The 22,255-nt window shown below is 44.0% G+C and overlaps 1 protein-coding gene across 1 annotated transcript in view; it reads right to left on the reverse strand.

Moving 5' to 3' along the window:
- Positions 1-9,916, reverse strand: part of LOC138526811 (sulfotransferase 2B1-like) — a 387,634-nt gene extending 377,718 nt beyond the window's left edge. Inside the window, exon 1 of the mRNA XM_069637513.1 lies at positions 9,819-9,916. The gene's annotated coding sequence lies outside the window, so the exon portion shown is untranslated. The remainder of the gene's footprint in view (positions 1-9,818) is intronic.
- Between the last annotated feature and the right edge of the window lie 12,339 nt (positions 9,917-22,255).

The raw sequence follows: 22,255 nt of genomic DNA on the forward strand, positions 1-22,255 counted from the left end.
CAGCCATACATTGGTAGGTCTGCACAGCAACCCACGCAGTCGCCATGACTGCTTGAAATGCCTGCCTACTGTATGAATCCGTAGGCCTGGCGACAGGGGAGGTGTTACCAGTACACAGAGAATGCCCTACGCACATGAATAGCTGTGCAACAGACAGACGTGCACTCCCACAACTACTGAAACGTGCATTGGAAGATGCGGCCAGTAGTGTAGTCCTACGGAAACTTGCTTTGTGATCGCACATATGCCAACCAGGTGCGGTATCCCTAGGAAACCTCCATATTACTCCCCTGCAGCCATCTGATACCGTACTGTGCACCACAGACTCACCATGCATTGTTAACAGAAAAAGAAAAACCACTCAAACACTCCCCAACATTTAACATGTACACCTTCAATTTCTAAGATCCACAGACACTGTTAGCAAAGGGAAGGGGCAGAACAAATGGATAAATACACAGGCGATTTTTGCCCTTTCAACAAGTTTGTCATGAGGACAGCCAAGGATTCCATGCACAAATGTTGTTAACAGCACATTATGGTTCAGTTGCTCTAGCACAAAACTTTCACCTTCACAGAAAACACTATTCGAAAGCAACGTTCTGATTACAGTGCCCTACTAAAAGCCTATCAGATTCACTAACAAAAAACACTGCTAACGGGATGTTATGGTTACGTTGTGCTACTAAAATCGTATCCCCTTCAGTGAAAAAACAATGCTACAGGAACTTTCTGGATACACTGCCCTACTAAAAACCAATGAAAAACACTGTTAAAGAGACGTTATGGTTAAGTTGCACTACTAAAAAACCTCTGAAATTCAATGGAAAAACGTTGCTATAGGGACATTATGGTTACAGATAAAACCGAAAATCCCAGAAATTCGCCAGTTATGGTAAAGTACGCAACCATAACTCGCGCTACCACTGTGCACTGCAAGGACTAACACCCTAACCTCAAAGATATCATATCATATACATATATATCATATCATAAATGCTTTCATAAAGTCTATATAGTTTTTGTCCAGTGGAGGCTAGGTTAAATGACTATTGTATGTGTATACATTTGACACTTTTGAAAAAATAAAACATTTATGGATTTCCAGCAAACTTGTGGAAGGAGCATTGGCAAGGATCTGAAGGCATTGTTTTGCAAATGTGCCCGTGTTTTATTTTTTAACAAGTGTCATAATGTAGATACAGAAAATAGTGATATACCTTTTTGGTCACTGAGGTATAGCCGGTAGGCATGAGCAGTGGCCAGACGGTCCGGGTCATGGAATAAGGTCATGATCCGGACAAGCTGGCTACTGGCCATGACCACGAGGGACAACACATGGGGTTAAAGTGGCCATGTCCACCTGGAACTGGCTTTTCAGAACGTAGGGTGCGAATGGCCTCATCCCCCATTACAGGAACTGGAATGGGGGGATAATGGTCCAGAGACCTCGTTATCCATGAACGCCACAATGTTTCCATTAACATAACACAAAATGCAAATGGAAATGTTGGAAAATCTTATTGAGTCTGTGTACTTTACTGAGAAATGTAAAGTAGATGGAGTCTATACGTTTATTTTAGTTCTATTTTTTAACTGTGAACGGTGGTTCCTAAAGGAACATTTCTTTTGTTGTTTTTGGATGTATTTTTGTATTTTTTTTTTTTTTGGCAGGAGAGCTAAGAACGAAAGATGGGGAGGGAAATGAGGGAAGAGGCACCAAACATTCATATGCAGGGGCAGGTGGACAGGGGAAAATGTTGTGCGTGTGTTATTTCTAAGGTAGGGGGCAGTGTTTCTTAGGCTCCTTGATTACAGCAGTGGTGGTGGCTCTTGGGGAGGAAGAATGGCAATAGCTGATGCCATTTTAAGATAAATAGCAGTTTTGCTAAACGTATGTACTGTGTACCAGATTAATAATGGATAATGAGTAGCAATAGTTGTTGGAGCTGTGCAAGGGAAATTTTGAATTTGAAAGTTCCTAGATGAGTACAAAATGCAATTCCAAACTGTCTGCACAGCACCAATCTTATCGTGAAGTGCGGACGGGTTCTCGGACACGTCATCATGCCGTGCGCCAGCGTATGGTCATATGGCACTGTCCAGAAGGTCCGCAATGAAGTCAGATATTCGTAGACGTGAAATAGTTGCACAAAGTGTATAGAAGTGTTAAAAATTATTCTAGAAGGTGGGAAATGGCAGAGTTTTAAGGTGACACTTTGTAAATTGGACACAAATATTGTTATATTTGGTAAGTATGATATTAGTAAGTTGTAGAAAAATAGCATGCACTAATAAAAACCTATGAAATTCACTGAAAAAACGTTGTTAAAGGGACGTTATTGTTAAGTTGGACTAATAAAAACCTATGAAATTCACTGAAAAAACTTTGTTAAAGGGACGTTATTGTTAAGTTGTACTAATAAAAACCTATGAAATTCAGTCAAAAAACGTTGTTAAAAGGACTTTGGTTATGGTTACGAGTAAAATTGAAAAACCCCTGAAATTCGCCAGTTATGGTAAGCTAAGCAACCATAACTCGCGCCACCACCGTGCACTGCTGCGACTAACACCCAGGACATCAAAGATAGCATCACAAATACCATTGATGACATCATTGATGACATCACATGTTTAGCCCCTTCTTTTTTGTTCACTGCCATATATAGAAAGAATAGGAATAACAAATAATTTGACTTTCTGGGATTCCATACAATAACTACTACACTCATTAAAGGTTTATTTCAGGCACACTGGATCACTTTTGGACTATGTATTTTGCTTTAGCAAGTTGCAGTTGTAGCATGTTTTTTTTCTGCCGCTGGCTCAGTTACGATCATCACAAGGCATCCACAGGGCCGTCACAAGGGGGGGGCAGGGGGGACAAACTGCCCCGGGCCTCGCGCTCAGGGGGGGCCTCGCGCGAGGGGTGCGGGCGGCTTGAGCGCGAGGCCCGGGCGGCTTTGTATTTTATTAAACAAAACAACATCTCCTCTCCAGTCCCAGAATTGTTTGTTTTCCCACAGAACCTCGGGGCCTTGCGAGTCGCGCGCGCGGCGCCGGCAGCTGTGCATTTTACAACATGATGCATCACATCGATCTGAGATCTCCAGTCCCAGTGACAGACATCACAATTGTTTGTTTTTTCTCTTTCACGCAGAACCAGGGGTGGAGGGGTTGGGCTGGCTGGGGCAGGGGGCTGGGGGGGGGGGGGTTCAGCATAAATCAACAAAGCAAGGTAACACTCATTGTTACCTTGCTTTGATTTGCAGCATGCATGCATGATGTATGCATCATAAATTATGATGCATGCATCAGGCAGCATGTATTTGCAAACCAATTATGCAAAATTGCAAATTGCAAACAACAAGAGGGCCTGGGCCCGGGTGCGAGGGACGGTCTGTCTGGTGCTCAGGAGTCAGGCCCGGCTTCCGCTCTGTCGGAAGAGAGACAAGACAACAAGTGTTTCTTTGCAATTGCAAAGATACGATTCACACCTGGCCCCTCGGCAGCAGGCTGCTGGAGCCAGGCTGCCTGCAGGGGAAAGCGGCGCAGGTGTGCACTGTGCACATGAAAGACTTTGAAAGTTGCTACTTACACTTGCTACTGCAACAAATGGCCAGGCCAAATTGAAATGCCAGGGCGCCCGCCCCTATATTATGCCCTCCCTCTGACCCTTCTGCCCTCCCTGACACAGACTAGTAGCTGTAGCTGGCATTCAACAGGTGCTGCCTGCTGTGCACATAGAGGACTGGGCTGCAGTCATAGCCTCAGCCACGCACAGAGGAGGACTAGTGCCACAGCCAGGACTCAGGATTCCTGTCCACCAGGACAGACCACCAGGACTCAGTGGACCAGGTCAACTTCGAGGAGGCAGCCAGGAGGCCAGGCCGGGTCCCGGGGAGTCCAGGAGAGAGACCATCGAGCCAGGCACAGGACCACCTACGGTACCCCTGCCCAGCCCAGGAGGGCATTCAGCGGCGCCGGCAGTCGGCACTCAGGCAGCCACACCACCACACCCTGACCCAGGCCGGCCGCGGCGCTGGCACAGGCGAGGCGAGGGCAGGCGATAGGCAACAGCAGCCAGTGTCAGTGACAGACACTTGGAGGTAAGAGAAAAAATGTCTGCCTGTTGCTCTATATGGGGTAATGTTCGTGGCTCTATCTCCCCCTCCTGGTCTCTCTCTCTCTGTCTCTCTCTTTCTCTCTCTCTCCCCCCCCTTCTGGCCCCACCCATTTCTCCATTCAATCTCTAGTTGCCATGCATGTCATACCTGCCCACCTTCTCTTCGGCCCCTCTGACTGTGCATATAGTGTTCCCTGATGTCACCTCTGCACCTGTCCTTCTGTCCGTCCAGCCATTGCATCGTTCGTGACTTGCTCATGCACTCTGCCCTCCTCTGTTTGTCCGCCTGCTCTTTGCTCTCTCTGTCTGTCTGCACCTCTCTCCTCCTCTGGTCTTCGCATATTCTGCCTGTCTTCCAGGCCATCTTTTCTGCGGCCTTGTCTGTTGGTCTGTCCATCCGGTCCGATGTTTCTGCATATCTCTCCCCTAAACCTTCGGTCACTTTCTTCTGTCAGCCTATCTATCTTCTGTTTACTCTGTCTCTCTCTTTCTCTCCTGCCATCCATCATTAAAATCTTCCATATGTCCATCTGCCCATTCGGCAATACTTTTGTGAATCTGTCCGTACACCCATTCTTCACTCACGTGTCTGTCCGTCCGTCCATCCATCCATCCGTCCCCGCTTGCTGCATTGCATCTGTCCACTTATCCGTCCAGCCCTCAACTCTTTCCCCATCCCCTCTCCCATCCGCACCTCTTTCGAACCATCATCCATGCATCTGCTCACCCATAAACACATGCATCCACCCATGCATAAATCCATTCATCCATCCATCCATTCACAGGGCTTCCTCTCACCCCTGCTGGCTGCTACGAAGGGACTGCATTCAGTAAATCGCCTCGTGCAGAGATCTGTGTGCCAGCTGCCGAGCAAGTTGCCCACCCACTCATCCTTCTCAGGTCCATCAGTAGTACTTGCTTTGTTGGATATAGCGCTTTCTGCAATCTTGTTTGCCCTTCGTAACGCTCTAAACACAGGCTTTGCTATTACGTTTGCAATGGCGCTAAACGGTGAGTGCGGTTCACTTCAGAAACAGTATCGGCTATTAAAGCCTTTGCAAACCTTCGTATAGTCTAGGCGCTATATAACCTAACAGTTATTGTGAAAATAGGAAGTGTCACCAGAGAGCTTCCATAAAGAGTTGCATGACAGTCGGTACAAAGAAGTACAGTGCAGCTTCAGAGTATAGCTTTAAGTCAAAATTCACTAGTGTATTTAGTATCGGTGAAAAGGGCAAAACGGCGGGCCACCGTGCCTAAAACCCTCCCCGTGCCCTCCCTGATCTGTTCTATACGCTATGATGTTTGGATACTGACATTGTTGGCATTAGTATGGGCACGGAGAGTGGTGACCAGTCGTGCAATTCTCTCCTGTAGTGAGTGATTCGTGACGTGGACACTCACTAATGCACCCTATAGTAGCAGCGAGGACAGGGATGCAGTTAAGAGTGTTTAGGGGTCCCACAAAGGTTACTGTCTGACTTGTTGCAAGCTCTGTGTGCAGTGCAAAATGTGGCAAAGTCTCATGCCTCTCGTTCTCACAGTCATCTGTCATGACTCTCTCATGCCTCTCGTTCTCACAGTCATCTCTCATGACTGTCTCATGCCTCTCGTTCTCACAGTCATCTCTCATGACTGTCTCATGCCTCTCGTTCTCAGTCATCTCTCATGCACATGGACCTCTCTCATGCCTCTTGTTCTCACAGTCATCTCTTATGCACATGGGCCTGTCTCATGTCTCCCCTTCTCACAGTCATCTCTCATGCACATGGACCTCTCTCCTGCCTCTTGTTCTCACAGTCATCTCTTATGCACATGGGCCTGTCTCATGTCTCCCCTTCTCACAGTCATCTCTCATGCACACAGGCCTCTCTCATGTCTCCCGTTCTCACAGTGAGTCATCTCTCATGTACATGGGTCTCTCTCAAGTCTCATGCCTCTCGTTCTCAGTCCTCTTTCATGCACACAGGCCTCTCTCATGCCTCTCATTCTCAGTCATCTGTCATGCTGATAGGCCTCTACTAAGTTCACAGACCCTCATCCTCATATTTCTTTGTGCTCACAGAGCATGCTTCCCCAAGTGCCTACTTATTTCTCTCTCTCTCTCCTCAGACCTCTCTGGGTTTGCAGTCCTAGCTCATGGTTTTCAGGACTCTTTCTCGGTTTGCAGTCCTCTCTCAGGCTTTAAATGCCTCTCGCTGGGTCATTCCTCTGTGCTTGCAAGCCACCCATGCTCGCTGGCCTCTCGCAACCTTGCAGCCCTCTTTCATGTCCAGGCCTCTCTCTGTGAGATCACAGGCCTCCTTCTGAAAATGTAGATCCCCTCCTGCTTTTCATACGAATCAGACCTGCCTTAGGTATTGCAGATCTCATTCATGTTCCCAGACCTCTCTCTGGATTTGCAGGGCTCTGTGTCCAGATCTGCAGGCCTCTCTCTGGGGGATTACTGTTGCTCAGCTCAACCTCAGTACCCAACGTGCCAGGCCTGCCTGAGTTTACACTGTCTGAAGGGAACACCTCACCAAGGCTGGTGAGGTCTAGAGGTGCGGTTTCATTTTGGCTTTCCGTGTGTGTCATTTGGTGATTTGGAGCTCGCTTATAGCCACTTTGTCTCGGCTGGAGGAGGAGGAGACTTCTCTCAGTGAGTGAATCACCTTTCAAACTATGGCGGGCACTTTTCTCTCGCCTCCTGTCACCCGAGTGTGCAGCTGGTCTTTTCTTCTGTTGCTGCTGTCCCCTCAAAACCAGCGCACTGAGAGGCAAGAGGGCCTAGGCAGACTTCATCTCCCCCCGGATGGGGGAAAAACAGACAGCACAAGGCCTGGCAGCTTAGATATTTGATTGTTATGTATCATATGATATGATATTTTATTTGTATCGCGCTCGTACACAGGTGTTTCAGAGCACGACTAAGCAAGGGAGGGGAAACAAGGAGAACACAACACATTATCTAAATAGGTATGAGAGTTGCCAGGTAGAGGGAGCAGCAGTGAAAATAGCAGATGTGACAGTATATGGTATACGATACTGTTTGGCAACAGCAATGAGTCATCCTGTGCTCACAGTAGTGTTGCAAAACACAGACCTATTTACTGACCCTCGCAGGTCTCATTCACATCACTTGGACCGCAATTAGAGCAAGTTTAACAACTCACAAATCACAGCGTCCTTATAATTACAAGTTTGTTAGAAAATAAGCAACAGAGTGGAGAGCGGGAAAGGGCAAGAAGCGTAGGCATTTTGTGGACATCGACAGGCACTTAATTTAAATAATAACAGCATGATATATTAACATAAGCTCTGAAGTGAAGCACAGAGCTGCTGATAAGACACAGTGTGATTAAATGATCTGCCCAGGATCACACACTTTGGTTAAATGGTGAAACCGGGATGGGGACAATTTAAGCAACTGAGCCCATCTTCACAGGTTTAGTTGCAAGTGCTTGAAGACAATGCATTCACTTCTTTCAACAGTGCAAATGCTTTGCTGTGACTCGTGTGTCTTGTCTATGACAAACCAAGTCTGGAATAAACCTTTCTTCAGCTTAGAAACATGGCTTTGCTTTAGTTGATTTGCAGTCATAAGACTAAACCATATTCGAGTTCTTCCATAAATAAACTCAAGTAGAGATTTCTCGCTTCACTTATTTACGGTGCCACTGGCCAAGTGCAAAAAATGAAGGGGCCTCACCAAATGTTTTGCCCCGGGCCTCACCTCACCCTGTGACAGCCCTGGGCATCCATCAAGGTGTCCTCGATCACTTGACAAAATCCTTATGCATAACAGCTTGTGTAAAGTGTAGAATTGTTTGACCATAGCACGTAAAGTGGTCCTTGATTTCATTGTGCCACAATTAAAGCTTCGTTGAAATGTGCCTATCTTTCCTATCTCCCTGTTCAGGATGTTTGTTTGCGTGCATGAGGTAACGAGTGTCCAGAGTACGGGATGCCATGTGAGTGTGCTGCTTTCCCAGCGCTAGTCTAAATTCTTTAATACACAGTTCTGAACCCTCCCCATGGTATGTATTTTGCCAACCTCTGAAGCCTGAAAAGTAGAGTCATGCAGACTTGACATATGGCCACCTTTGCACCAGACCTTCAGATCAAGGGGCCTGCTGTTGAATGGAAGGTTCCAGTGTAATAGTAACCACTACAGAGTGTGATTTGCTTTCTGACTTTGAGAACATTCAAGCATGTAATTGCTCATTTTACTATACCCGGTAACATAGCTCAGTTGGTTGAGCGCTCACTGCTGAAAAGTAAGTGTGTGTGTGTGTGTGTGTGTGTGTGTGTGTGTGTGTGTGTGAGAGAGAGAGAGAGAGAGATCTGCAGGTTCCAGGTTCGAATCCTGGCAAGGCCAACTCAGCCTTTTATGCTTCTGAGGTAGATAAATGAGTCCCAACACAGGTTAGGTGATGTTGTACTGTATATATTTATTTTAGATAAACCGCTGAAGTATAAGTGCTACATAATAACACATCATTATCATTTGGCCTTGGACGTATGCATGCATTCATAGTAACTTGGTAATATGGGCCTATACACACTGGTATTACCGATACATATGGTGATACATTCTTATATGAAATGTATATCACATTACAGTGATATCGTTACTGTATTTTTATAGTGTAGTTAGAAACAATGCTATGTGATGCCACTTCCTGGTTTGTCAAGGGGTGAAAGGTTGTGTTCCATTGCTTCTGTAATGTCACTTTGGGGTGGGGTCATCGGAAGTCAAGGGTTGTGTGATGTCACTTCCGTTACCCCAGGCATTTTGTTGAAATGACGTCCCTGCCCCTTTCTTGGGTTTTTGGTAGAGCTCCTACATCATTTGGGGCATTGCGTTTTAAATGGTTCCCATTGGCCTATTAAGCCTTCTTGTCTGAGAGTGTTCTCGGGGATGGGGCCCATTTCCTGTTGCAGGACCCATTGCATTTTAAAGAGACACTTTGCAGGGATGTTTAAAGCTGATACCTGGATAAACATCACGGGCATTTTTCGAACATTGTAAAATCTCTAGCATTTGCAAAAATAGGACTGCAGAAGAGTAAAAAAAAAAAGTCCTTTAAAAAATGTGGAACTTAATATTAAAGTGACACATTTACTGCGGGCGCTTGAAAATGCCCACAAGCCATGGCACGACCAAGAACAACATGTATTCATTCACCAATAAGCAAAATCCCGGCATGCAGTTATTAACATATGCAAGTGGTTAGTAGTTATCTACCCAACAATCTCACATTATGAGCAAAGACTGGCTGAGATATGAGGGAGCAGATGACAGTTTCATTCGACACGCCTTGCTGCCGTACCTACTCTGCTGCATAACGCGTAGCCTCGAGGAGTCAGCACCAGGTCTTACATCAGTGTTGATCTAATACATTACTGCTTGTAAGTGCATTGGGCACACTTCTCAATTGCCATATCTTGTACAGCTCTCGTGTGGCAATGCACAAAAAGGGGGATACACAGGCCAGAGCATGCACTCAGAACAACAGGCACTGGGAAATGGAAGAACACAAGAACACACAGGGGCTGATTTACAAAAGGGCTTTTCAATGTGAAAATCACTTTGTTCAAACCTACACATCCACACAATTTCAAAAATATTCAGGGATATGTATATATATATATATATATATATATATATATATGCACACCCACTCATTATGTTTTAAGAATTGCTTACCTTCAGTTTTCCAAGTTTATCTACTCTGAGGCTCCAGTATCTCAAGTCGGAAGCAGGATCCAGAGAGTGGCAGTCCACACCTGTGACAGGAACACTTGTTAGGGGCCAGGGATTTTTCATTCAAGGCTCGTTGCAAAGCAACCGTGTCTGTTCCTATATAACCTCTTCTTGACCTCATAACAATACGTCATGGAAATGTGTTTCTGGCTGAGCTGAAACAAGTCCAAGGTGCAGCTCAGTAAGAAAAGAGCAAAAAGTACAACTTTTAAGCTCTGCTGGAGAAATCGGCCCGTTGAAAAGCACATTCATTTCAGGAAATGACCGAATTCCCTAAAGACTGGTCCAGAGGCAGTGGCAGAGGTTGCAATGGAATCACGAGGGGTCGCAGCCCAAATGACGTCCATGTCATTAGGGATCATCAGTGGTGGGTTTAAAAGGCTTGAAATAAAAAAAAACCCTTCCACATGAAATGTGAAAGCAGAATTAGCCATTTCAGCCAAGTCACACACAGCACAGCGACACCCAATAGCCATCACTGAAAGTTCACCTTGAGTTAATAGTCAGATGGGAAATGCACTGTGGCTATGAAAATGTGCTCAAATGGCAAGCCTTTGCATTTGCTTGATTAATGAAACGGCCTGTGGTGGTGGCTGTATACTTAGAGTTAAGTTGCTCAAGCCATTGGAAGAGCACATTTTGGGTGGCTTATAACTTAGCCCCCCTGGACGAATCATCACCAAACTTTGCAAAAAAAGTGTATGGCCCCCTCGGATTGATTTTGCAAAGACTGGTAAGGTAACATCTGGGGGGGAGAGGAGGCCAAAGTTATAGGGGGGTCACACAATTTGTGGATATTCTCATAGATGCAATGGAAAATAAATGTTGCTCATGCTTACCGTCCAAACCACTTCACGAATTGTCACCAAATTTGCAGAACAAGCGTCGGCTTGGTCCCAAAAGCATGCTTTTGTAATTTGGTGTACATCCGTCCAGTAGTTTTTTAAAACATTGCCAAAAAGTAGTTAAAGCAAATTAGTGATATCTGGGTTTGGACCGCAGACTCCCTTCCCTATTTGATCCACAGACACCCTCCTGGGCCAATCAGAGAATGGCGTGATGTCTGCGGACATCATCCGTGCCCGCTGATTCGATGGTGAAAAACTTGAGCTCCGTCAGATATCTTGAAATGGTTGTCATGTTGGATTCACGGACAGCTGGCGTTGTCCGCGGATGACGCAGTTAAAACACATTAAAAAACACAGCATTGCACTTGTCAAACTAATGGAACAATCTCTGGGGAGGTGAGCAGTGATGAGGATGGGATATGGCCATTAAAAGCCAAAAAACAGGTGGCTTTCCACCTTTGAAGTTCGGGACAGCTGTGTAGTGTTCCCGAATATCTCAGATGTTAGGGACCATCCATATGTATTTTTGTATTAAAGGGTTGTTGAAAAGCAGTTTTTGGATGGCTTATAACTTTGGTGTCATTGAATGAAACTGCATGAAATGTTGTGATATCATTTTAGATCTGACCTTGAATGGCTCTACAAAGTTGGGTGCTGTTTTGCCAAGACGGAACAAAATTATAGGGGTGTCCCAATATATTTGAAAGGCTTATAAATTTGTGCCATTTTAGGAATCTACACAAATGTTTGCAGAAAGATTTAAGACCCAGATTTGAATATTTTTGCAAAGTTTACTGGGATTTTGTGAAGAGGAGACACAATTAAAGGGGGGTTTAAACATTTTTAGATGGCTTATAACTTTGTTGCCATTTGACGAATGTGTACAAAAGATTTTAGAAAGAATATAGACCCAACCTTGAATGTTTGTGCAAAGTCTGAATGGATTTTTTCAAGTCGGAGCTAAGTCATATGAATATTTTATGTACGTACATTTTTACACTTTTGTTTAAAAAAACAAAACATGGATGGATTCGCAGCAAAGTCGTGCCAGGAGAATTGGCAAGGACCTGAAAGCATGGTTTTGCAAATGTGTCTGTGTTTTATTTTGTGAAAAGTGTCATAATGTAGGTACAAAAAATAGTGATATGCTTTTGCTGACTGAGGTATTGCCTGTAGCCATGGGCAGTGGCCAGATTGTATGAGTCATGGACTGTGGCCATAAGGCCATGACTCAGACAGTCTGGCTACTGGCCATGACCACAAGGGACTGGCAATGGGGTTAAAGTGGGCATGGCCACCAGGGAATGGCTATGTGGTAAAGTTTTTCAAAATCGGGATAAGTTTGAATGGGAACAATATTTTTGCATGTGCCTAAAGTTCTGCCTGTGGCTACAGCTCAAAGTGCTGCACAGGATTGCATCAACAGATCGCTGTGACTACTGCTGCATACACTGCGAGACAATGCTAATTAGCAGATAGTTGCAGAGGACACCAAACCAGGTGCCCAAGTGGTCACCAGGCCACCCCTTCAAATAATTAACCACCTTTATTTGCAATCATACTGGGACAAGATATTGGGATTGCATGCCAGACTCATGTCCAGAACCTCGCAGCAATGACTGGCCCACAGTCCACACGCATTGAGAAAGACCCTAGAGAGTCGAAACACGTGTCGGCTGACTTCTAACAATAAATATAGCACCAACAATGGTTTTCAAGACTGCTTTATTACGACAATAGTTACTTATTAAATAACCCTCCTGGTCGTAACCTAACACTTGAAGAAGGAAAGGCACCTACACAAAATAACCCCATCACTAGCAGCAGGGTAATCCATTTAAGAAGTAACCCATTCTACCGCCCTGCAATTACTTGCTTGATAATTGTGTACTCTGATTATTGGGACATGCAGCATGGCCGAGGCCCTAGGTTTGAATGGGAAATATATTTTGCTTGTGTATACAGCCTGAAGTGCTGAACTGAATTACAACAAACCTGCATGGGCAGCATCAGGAAGGATCAGAAAGCATGCTTTTGCAAATCTGTTTTGTGTTTTATTTTTGCAAAGTGTCCAAATTTAAGCACAAAAAATATTAATATAAATTTGGTGCATGGACACTGGGCCTAGCCCTCGGCAAGGACGAATGCCTACTCTGATTTACTTACTGGGGCATGCAGCATTTTCAGCCAATCTAGGGTGTTTCAAGCCTCCCACCTTGGCATCCCTTGGCACTTTCCTCCTGGCTCCTATGAGCACTTGTCCATCCGTAATGCCCCTTTTATTTATGGAGTCTTCTCACTGCACAATGCATATGTGCATTTATTAGAGCACTATGTATCATTCTTTTGGTATAAGTATGGAAAATGGAGATGCAAAGGATTTGTAGAACATTGTTAAGTGGCAGTTGGTGGGTGGAAGTTTAATATGTTGATAGGCTATATGTAGAGTTTCTTAAGTGATTGGTGGATATCTGTATGAATGGTTTTAAGCAGGCAATGAAGGAGTGTTACAAACATAAAAGTAAAAAGAGTACATGGGCTGTCTTGGGTGCTGGTGTGCATGTACAATCCAGGTTTTCTAATAGGGCATGGGCTAGATAGGGGAATGCAGAGACCGTGGATAATCATAAAGGGCAATTGAGTATGGTGTTTATTGTATACAAGAGAGAAGAATTTCAAACAGAAAATTGTTTCTGTACTTTTTTCTTTTTCTCTAGTATACAATTGTCAATTATTTCCATAGTAGAAAATGCTAACCGGAATGTTGGAGAATCTTATTGAATCTAAATACTTCACTGAAAAATGTAAAGTAGATGGAGTCTATAAGCTTATTTTTTTGTTCTATTTTTTAACTGTGCAAGGTGGATCCTAAAGGAACTCTTTTAATGTGTTTTATTTATTTATTTGCAGGAGACTTATCTTACCATAACTGCTGAATTTCTGTTTTTTGTTTTGGTTTTACTTGTAACCACAATGGCCCTTTAACAAAGTTTGTATATATAAACAGTCTCATGTTTTAAAGTGGTGTGGAGAGGTTGTTTGTTGTGAAAAAGCGGCGAGTTGGCCGCGAAACGCGTCACGCCTCGAGTGTTGCACTTGGGAGGACCCACATTGGGGTCATACTTTCCACTTTCTGAAATGGATTTCCATGATTTTTAAATATTTTTTTCCCGTGTGGATCAATAAAAGAAGAAAATTAACAAAACGGAAAGCGGTTGGTGTGGAGTTTTATTCCCCCCCCCCTCCTTCTTTTGCTGTTTGGTGGAAATTGGGCAAGCATGGCTTTATGGAGAGTGCAGCTCGACTTGGCTACCTTAAGGTAGAATTGATAATATATATATATATATATATATATATACATACATATATGTGTGTGTGTGTATGTGTGTGTGTGTGTGTGTGTGTGTGTGGCAACCAGTATCAAGCGCTATAGGAAACCAATTGAATTGCTATTATTTTTTCACTGGCATGTCGTATTTGGCTAATATTCTGCACACAAAAGGTTGGTCACTGGCCCATCCGGACTGGTTATTTTGGGAAAGATTTGTTAAAGAGTTATTAAAAAAGCAACAAAATGCTGTTTTCAGCCTACTCCCATTCATTTCTACATAGAGAAAAAAATAAAAATGTCTGCACAGCGCACAGCAAAAACAGCTGGACGGAATTGGACCAGGTACAAAACAACTTGGCCATGAAGCGTTGACTTGATTTCCGGGAGTGGTCTGGGGATATTCCATCCAGTAGGTATTAAAATATTTGACAGAGAAGGGAGTGCCCCTTCTACCAAAATTATAGCTATGCATTTGGCCCACATTGCATCAGAAAGACTTTTCGGAAACGAGATAACAGCGTTATAACGGGTATAACCGAGGTTAGCCGAAAGCATGTTGTACCTCGATACTGAACATGTCCTGAAAGTTACCAACTGGCTGAAGCAGCTGACGATGTACATTCGATACATCGATGATATTTTTGGTATTTGAAATGGGTCTGAGAACAAACTGAAGTAATTATTTGCAATGATGAACCAAATGCATCCACGAATAAAGTTAACCAGCAAATACAGCAAATCTAAAATCCACTTCTTAGATGTGGAAATCTACAGCACTGAAAGTGAATAACACACAGGGATTTTCACCAAAGCTACGGATAGAAATAGCCTGTTGGCTCCCACTAGTTTCCACCCCAAAAGAACGATAGACAGTGTTCCAAGTCAGTTCATGCGATTTAGAAGAAATATCTCAGAGGTGGATGAATATAGAAGACAAGCGGAAAGTCTGAAATCGAAATTTCATGAGAGAGGCTACAAAACTGACCATATAGAGAAGATATCAGCTAAAGTAGCGTAGATGCCAAGGGAATCCTTATTGAAACCCAAAACAATGAAAGGAGACAAACCACTGGTGTATGTAACCACACACTCGCTGCAAAGCAACAAAATCAAAAACATAATCAAGAAAAACTGGCCTTTGCTTAAACTGGATCCAGTCCTTAATAGAACACTGTCGGAACTTCCAATGTTTGCTTTTAGGAACAGCAAGGCCCTCCGCAACACGTTGGTGAGGGCAGAGATGACTGGGAAGAAAACATCACAAATTACATTCCAGGGTATGATACCTTGTCAAAATTGTCAACATTGTGATAGTGTCATGAAAGGAAATGATATTAGGCATCCATACTCAGGGAAAGCTATTATGCTAAATCACTTGTGCACTTGTGACTCCAGTAATGTAGTCTACGCCTTAAAATGCCTGTGTGGTTTGTTCTATGTAGGGATGACCACACGGAAAGTCAAAATCAGATGGACTGAGCACAAATCAAACATAAGGACTAGAAACCTTAAATCACCAGTATCTTCCCACTTCATAGAAGCCAGACAAAACATCACACAAGTGAAGTGTGTAATTTTAGAACAAGTCAGTATTAGTAAGAGAGGGGGTGATATGAACAAGAAGTTTCTACAAAGAGAGATAACGTGGATTGAGAGACTGGACTCCCTCGCCCCTATCGGGATGAATTGTGAGTTTGACCTCATGTGCTTTCTTTGAACAGTGTGGTCGCTAGATGTGGATCTAAAAATGAATGTTGTAGTGACTCACTCGATGGGAATGTGGCAGTGAATCACTTTATGGAAATTTGACCATACAAACTTGTGTGAATGTGATCCATGAAGATGGAGAGAGCTATAATTAGGATGGATTTTCTTGTGTCAAGGTCAACTTTAATGATTATGGTAATGTAGTGTACTTAGTTTATGTATGTTATGGGAAAATGGGTAAATGTCTTGACGATTGCGAGATGGAACTCAGTCTAGAATGTGAGCCATGGGGCTGCCCATGGACATATGTTAATTATCAGTATGTATATAGCAAACTGCACACAATATAAACTATCTAGCTATTTGGATGCAGGAAATAATGAAGTCAGGAAATCCACACGAGTCGTGAAGTTATTGTTATAATTATGCCTGAGAAGAGGGCCTGAGGTCGCGATCTTAGATGGCGACTGATTCATATCACCAACTCGGGCATACATTTCTGCAATGTATCTGAATAGAACTTATAACAGCTAGATGTCGTTGTTTTCTGGCATGGCATAAATATCCTTTTCTTTTTCGATAAAGAAATCTACAATAATCCCCTAGCAAGATGGCTGCACATTTCCATCGCACGTAGAAAAGTGTACATTTGTGATGTCATCTTTCATGTCATGAGTGTTAGTGTTAGTGTTAGCAGTGCACAGTGGTGGCGCAATTTATGGTTGCTTACCTTACCCTAACTGGCGATTTTCTGGGGGTTTCTGGTTTTACCTGCAACCATAACGTCCCTGTAGCAACGTTTGTCCATTGTATTGAATAGGTTTTTATTAGTGCAACTTAACCATAAGGTCCCTTTAACAATGTTTTTTGTCAGTGAATTTCATAGGTTTTTAAGAGGATTGTCTTATTTGTATAGATATACTGTACAGCATTCTAAAGCCGGTTCCTCCATACTCATAGCCACAGTGGTTGCGAACAGTGCGTCTGTTCGCGGACATCGAGTGGCATCCAACCTGCCGATAAAGGGCAGAGTGGTCGAACAAAGTGCTACCATGCAGCAAAGACAAGAAACGTATACAAACAGCAGCAAGTTTGGGAATGGTAAGGGAAAATGCAGTAGGTGCACAAAGTCGGTACTTTAGCAACAAACAGCGCAAAAGCATAGGGTATGCAGCGTAATGGAATGCACCAACAAGAGAACTAACATCTGCCTTCAACAATCTTACCGCACACCTGCTTCACATTCCAACAAAGCACGAAGAGGCAGAGTTAGGAACGCCAACTACGGAGAGCAGAACATAAGTGCAACATACTAAGTACACTAAAGTTTATGTTATACGTACACAGGTCCTGTAGTGTACAATAGTAGGAAAGCATAATGTTTTTTTTGTGCACAGCAATGGCAACCACCCTAGAATGTGTGGAAGAGAATTTCCCACATAAAAAAATTAATGAGGACGATAACCCCATTGGTAGGCACCGCAGTGTCAAAAGGGAAAGAATTACTGCAAGTGCGATCACCCTAGAATGGCTGGAGATTTTCCCGCATGATGAAATGAGTGACCATAGTAACCCCATAGGTAGGGAACGTAGTGTGAAAAGTAACACAATTACAATATATTGCTTCATGTATGCAAAAAACATTTGTTTTTCTTTAAAAGAGCATTCAGGAATATAAAGGAGTACACCAAAAGCGGCACATCTTCCATAGCAACATACGGCCACAGAAACCGAAGGAAATGCTGTAAATATGAAAGCGGACTGCCTGGACACCAAAATGGATTAATTGCTGAACAAATGTGCTGCCTTGCATAATTTTGTACAAGAACATAGTACGGAGAAAATCAAACACCACTGCCCCATCTGCACATGCTCCCCTTCCCCATTTCCCAGACCCCCAACCCTGCAAAGTGCGTGTCATGAGAGACACTTTGATGAGACCTCAATCCCTTCCTCCCCTCACCACTTGTAGAAATGCAGAAATCTCCACTATATGTATCCATTTCTGGTCCCCCTTCCATTTCCGAATAGTGGCTATGAATGTGTGCAAATAAAGGATAATATGTAAAGTGTTACTGAATTTATATTTCCCGTTTCCTTTGTTGTAAGAAGCCCATTGAAACTCTGAAAGGCACGGCACTAAATGATTTGCCAACAGTACCACCAAATAAATTGAAATGAGCTCATACTGCAGCAACTACCAAAAGCACAGACAAAAGGAGTAAAGAAGACAAGACATACCCAACTGCATACATACAGAAAAGTGCCTCTTCAAACACACAACGTACCCTTCCATCAAAGTACTCAGACACAGAAGGAACTGGTCCAATCAAATTGTCTAATACAACAGGTGTCAATTGCTATGCAAATGTCACAATAAATGTTGTAGTCCAAATGCCAGCAATTGCGCAAAGCATTTATTTAAATGGCGCAGACCAGTTGTGTTTACAAATGCTGGTCCTGCACAGGAATGCAGTAAGTAATCCTGACAACATTTACAGTGTCTCAAGAGTAAGGCAAGAATTGGACTACTGTGTTGGAATGGTGAAATGCATGTTAAACCAACAAGAAGATCCACAGGAATTTGTAATGTACTCACTACAAATGCTGGCAAGCAAAAACATACTCATACATGTCTTTCACATTTCCTACATGTGGAAACATACATGCAGTTTCTGCAACCATCTCAGTCAGCAGCAAGCCCCCAACACATGCTTTGTTTATGTACCAATACCTAACTGTGACTCCATTCCATTTCAGCAACTAGTGCACAGTGCAAATTATAGCATATTGTGTACATCGTGCAATTCTGATAATCGGTCGATGGCACATATACTCTTACATGGTCAATATATAATTGTAATGCTCTAATGATACAATGGCGATGGAGGCAAAAACAACAGCAAACGTACAGCCGTCACACATGGTCAGGTATCAGTTGTCAAGAAAACCTTCACAGCGGTAGCCATATTCTACCACACAGGCGACACCACCAGTGGAGGGCACTCTAGAGCCTACATTACAAAGAAATGGTCATGGTGGGAATGCAATGATACTTCCTTCATTCCAAAGCATAGAGTACCTAGAAATCTTGCAAATGCCTACTTAATATTCCTGAAGGCAAAATGTAGTAATTGATGTACAAAACTTCTATACCTTACTCCCCAAAAGGAACCAGTACCCTCGTAAAGGCACAAATTAAGAATTACCTTCTACACTGTCACCCTAAAGCAATTTACCATACAGCACGCATTCAAGAAATGCATTAAAGTGTGTGTTGGATAATTTTATCCCCATTGAACCCAATGAGTACACTCAGACAAACAATACGTGTACACAAATGCCAGTAACACTATTGTTCACATGATACTTAATAAAGAAAGTACTAAGTATGAGGGTCCAAAACTATCTTCAGTAACTTCTGAAAACACCAAGTACGCAAATGAGTTACCACCTCTCTAAGAATACACATACAAATGCTGTACGTATGGAACTATCACTGCGTAAATCCATAGAGATACACCACCACTTCAGAATGTACACAGATGTGAAAGTAGCAACATGAATGCACAAGCTTGTAAACCTACCCTACAGGAATGGGACACTGTAAAGAGTTAGAATACACCACCTGGTTTGTACCTTAAACCATAATAGTACAATGTTATTTGCAGCATTACAACAACCCAACTCAACCTTCAGCAACCACTGTGCTACAAACATATTCTCAAACACTTCCACAGTATGAGCAGTTACAGTACACCAAGAGGCATGTAACTACCATCACAATTCTGCAAAGCACAGTACAATGGCACAATACTTGCAAAAATGTAACGCTTACCTCTGGTGCCCTGCAGAAGTGCCTGGTCCGGACTGTTCTAAAGCATTGCCCTCTCACTCGGGTTAACTGTGCACTGAAGAATACCCCAGCCACTCTCTTCCCCAGCGGTCTGCCGGTGGCTTTAACCTCCAGAGGACCGTGAGGCTGGGAGGGACCTTGATGAACGTGGTTCCTCTGGAAAATGGTCTTTGGGGGGTCTGGATAACCTAAAGGTAAGTGTATGTGTTTAGTATTGGTTTCTATTGCTTTCTCTCCCTCCTCCTGTCTCTCCCCTTCCCTGAGGTAGCTGACTGCTTGCACGTTGTGGTTTAGTAACAAACCCAAACAAGGCAACATTCTCAAACCTAATTCCAGCCAGTGGCCAGACTGTTACCTCCAAGGGCCCTAGCCATGCACACAAGGCAGTAGGGGCGTTGCAGGCACAACACAACATAGTACAACAACTGGAAATGTCTTCATAGTGTCTCCACAGCACTGCCCATTCCCAATAGAGTCTGCCTGCACTCACCAAAGAATGATAGTCGCCTGTGCAGCAACCCGCCATTGAAGTATATGTCAGTAGCTGCGTGAATGGTGCATATCGCAAAACTGTGAAGGTAAAAAAATCCGTACATGTCCCAATGTCTTACTACACTCCCTGAAGCAAGGCTCTGTTGACGGCCACACCATTCCAAAGGGAAATACTGGCATGGCGCTCCACTGCTGCTGTAGGAAGTCTACCATGTCCTCCACAATGATTCTACAAACGTGGACACTTCCATATTTATAAGTGTAAGGGATGTAAGAATGTATAGTTATAATAACTTATCAAAATGAGTTAAGGCAAAAGTAATCCACTCTGTATACATGTGTGTGCAATGCTCATACCTACACCACTGTGCTCCCATACATGGCCGCATTGTGTTGCGGGGGTTGTGGCCAAGGTCTAGCCTCTTGGATACATGCGGAGGCCTATGGCTTCCGGCCATGCACCCAAGTGCATAGTCCTTGTGCACACCCACTACAAGGCAAAAGAGCCATGCATGGCAACATGTGGCTACGTAGCTTTCCTGACTACAGGTACTTATGGGTATAGTAACAAACCCAAACAAGGCAACATTCTCAAATCTACTTCCAACCGGTGTCCAGACTATTACCTCTAAGGGCCCTAGCCATGCACACAAGGCAGTAGGGGCTTTGCAGGCACAACACAACATAGTACACAATCTGCAAATATCCTCATAGTCTCACCAAAGCACTGCCTATCCCCAATGGATTCGTCCTGCACTCACCAATGAATGATAGTGGCCTGTGCAGCTACCCGCCAATGAAGTATATGGGAGTAGCTGCGTGAATGGTGCACATGGCCAAACTGTGATGGTAAAAATCCATCCATGTGCAATGTCTTACTACCCTCCCTGAAGCAATGCTGTGCCTGAGCCCTAGCCTCTTGGGTACATGTGGAGGCCTACGGCCTCCGCCCATGCACCCAAAAGCCTAGCCCTTGGCCACAACCGCTACACGGCTATGGAGGCATGCATGGCAACATTTGGCCATGTACTGTACTTGCCAAACCTACCACTGCCACTGACACCCCTACCTACCGCTACCACACAATGGAAACCCACAAAGACAACATAATCACTGACATCCCTAGGCAACAGCATCATTCATTGTCAATTTCTTTGCATCATCTGCAATGCAGACCCCATCCCAATGGAGTGTCCATGCAGTCGCCACAGAAGGTGGTCGCCTGAGGAGCTATCCGCAAATTTCTGCATTGCTCATGTACACCCCTCGCACACCACCGTCTTCTTTGACCTAAACAAATTAATCATATGTGCCGCTTTTGACTCCCTCAACCTATTCATGCCTTCTTTCACCCACCCGATCCTACAAACCATATTTTCCAACCCCTTCCGGCATGGCAAAATTGCCACATTGTTCGGTTGCACCACTTGCACACCACCGTGTTCTTCGACCCAAACAAATACATCATATTTTCTGCATTTCACTCCACCAAACTTTTCATCCCCTCTCTCTCCCTCCCGATCCTGCTAACCATGTTTTACAACCCCTCACAGTGTGACACTATCCTAGGATACATCCTGGCAGCGTTTCCCAAAAACTTTGACACACAACACGCTTTCCTCCAGCCAATCACTGGCTGCGTCCAAAGTTCGCCGACAGCACAGCATACTGCAAGCCAATGAGCCTTCTGTCCACAGAGCCAACAGGGAAATGGGACCGTCGAGCGGAGTCAGATATCACCAATTTTTTGAGACATACATTTCTATTCTTTGCAACAAAAGTACTGAGGGGATTTCCACCAAAGACACAAAAGCATGCTTTCTGACCCAAGCCCCCGCTCCTGCCACAAATTTGGTGTAAATCCATCCACCATTTGGCCTGTGTGCAAAGATTTTCCCTTTCTGTCTATGGAGAAAAAAAGAATGTGGGACCCCCCTATAACTTTGCCCGCTCTGCACGAAACCTCTCCAAACTTGCAAAAAGAATTCAGAGCGGGCCATATACTTCTTCTGCAAAGTTTGATGAGGATTTGTGGTGATGGCCAAAGTTATAGGGGGTTCACAAAAAAATAGTTTTTTCCATAGACTGAATGGACAAAATCTTTGCGGACGCGTAAGATCAAACCGCTGGACGGATTTTCATGAAA

This window comes from Ambystoma mexicanum, chromosome 1q (assembly GCF_040938575.1).
Source record: "Ambystoma mexicanum isolate Mex_15411 chromosome 1q, UKY_AmexF1_1, whole genome shotgun sequence".
Taxonomy (NCBI): Eukaryota; Metazoa; Chordata; class Amphibia; order Caudata; family Ambystomatidae; genus Ambystoma; species Ambystoma mexicanum.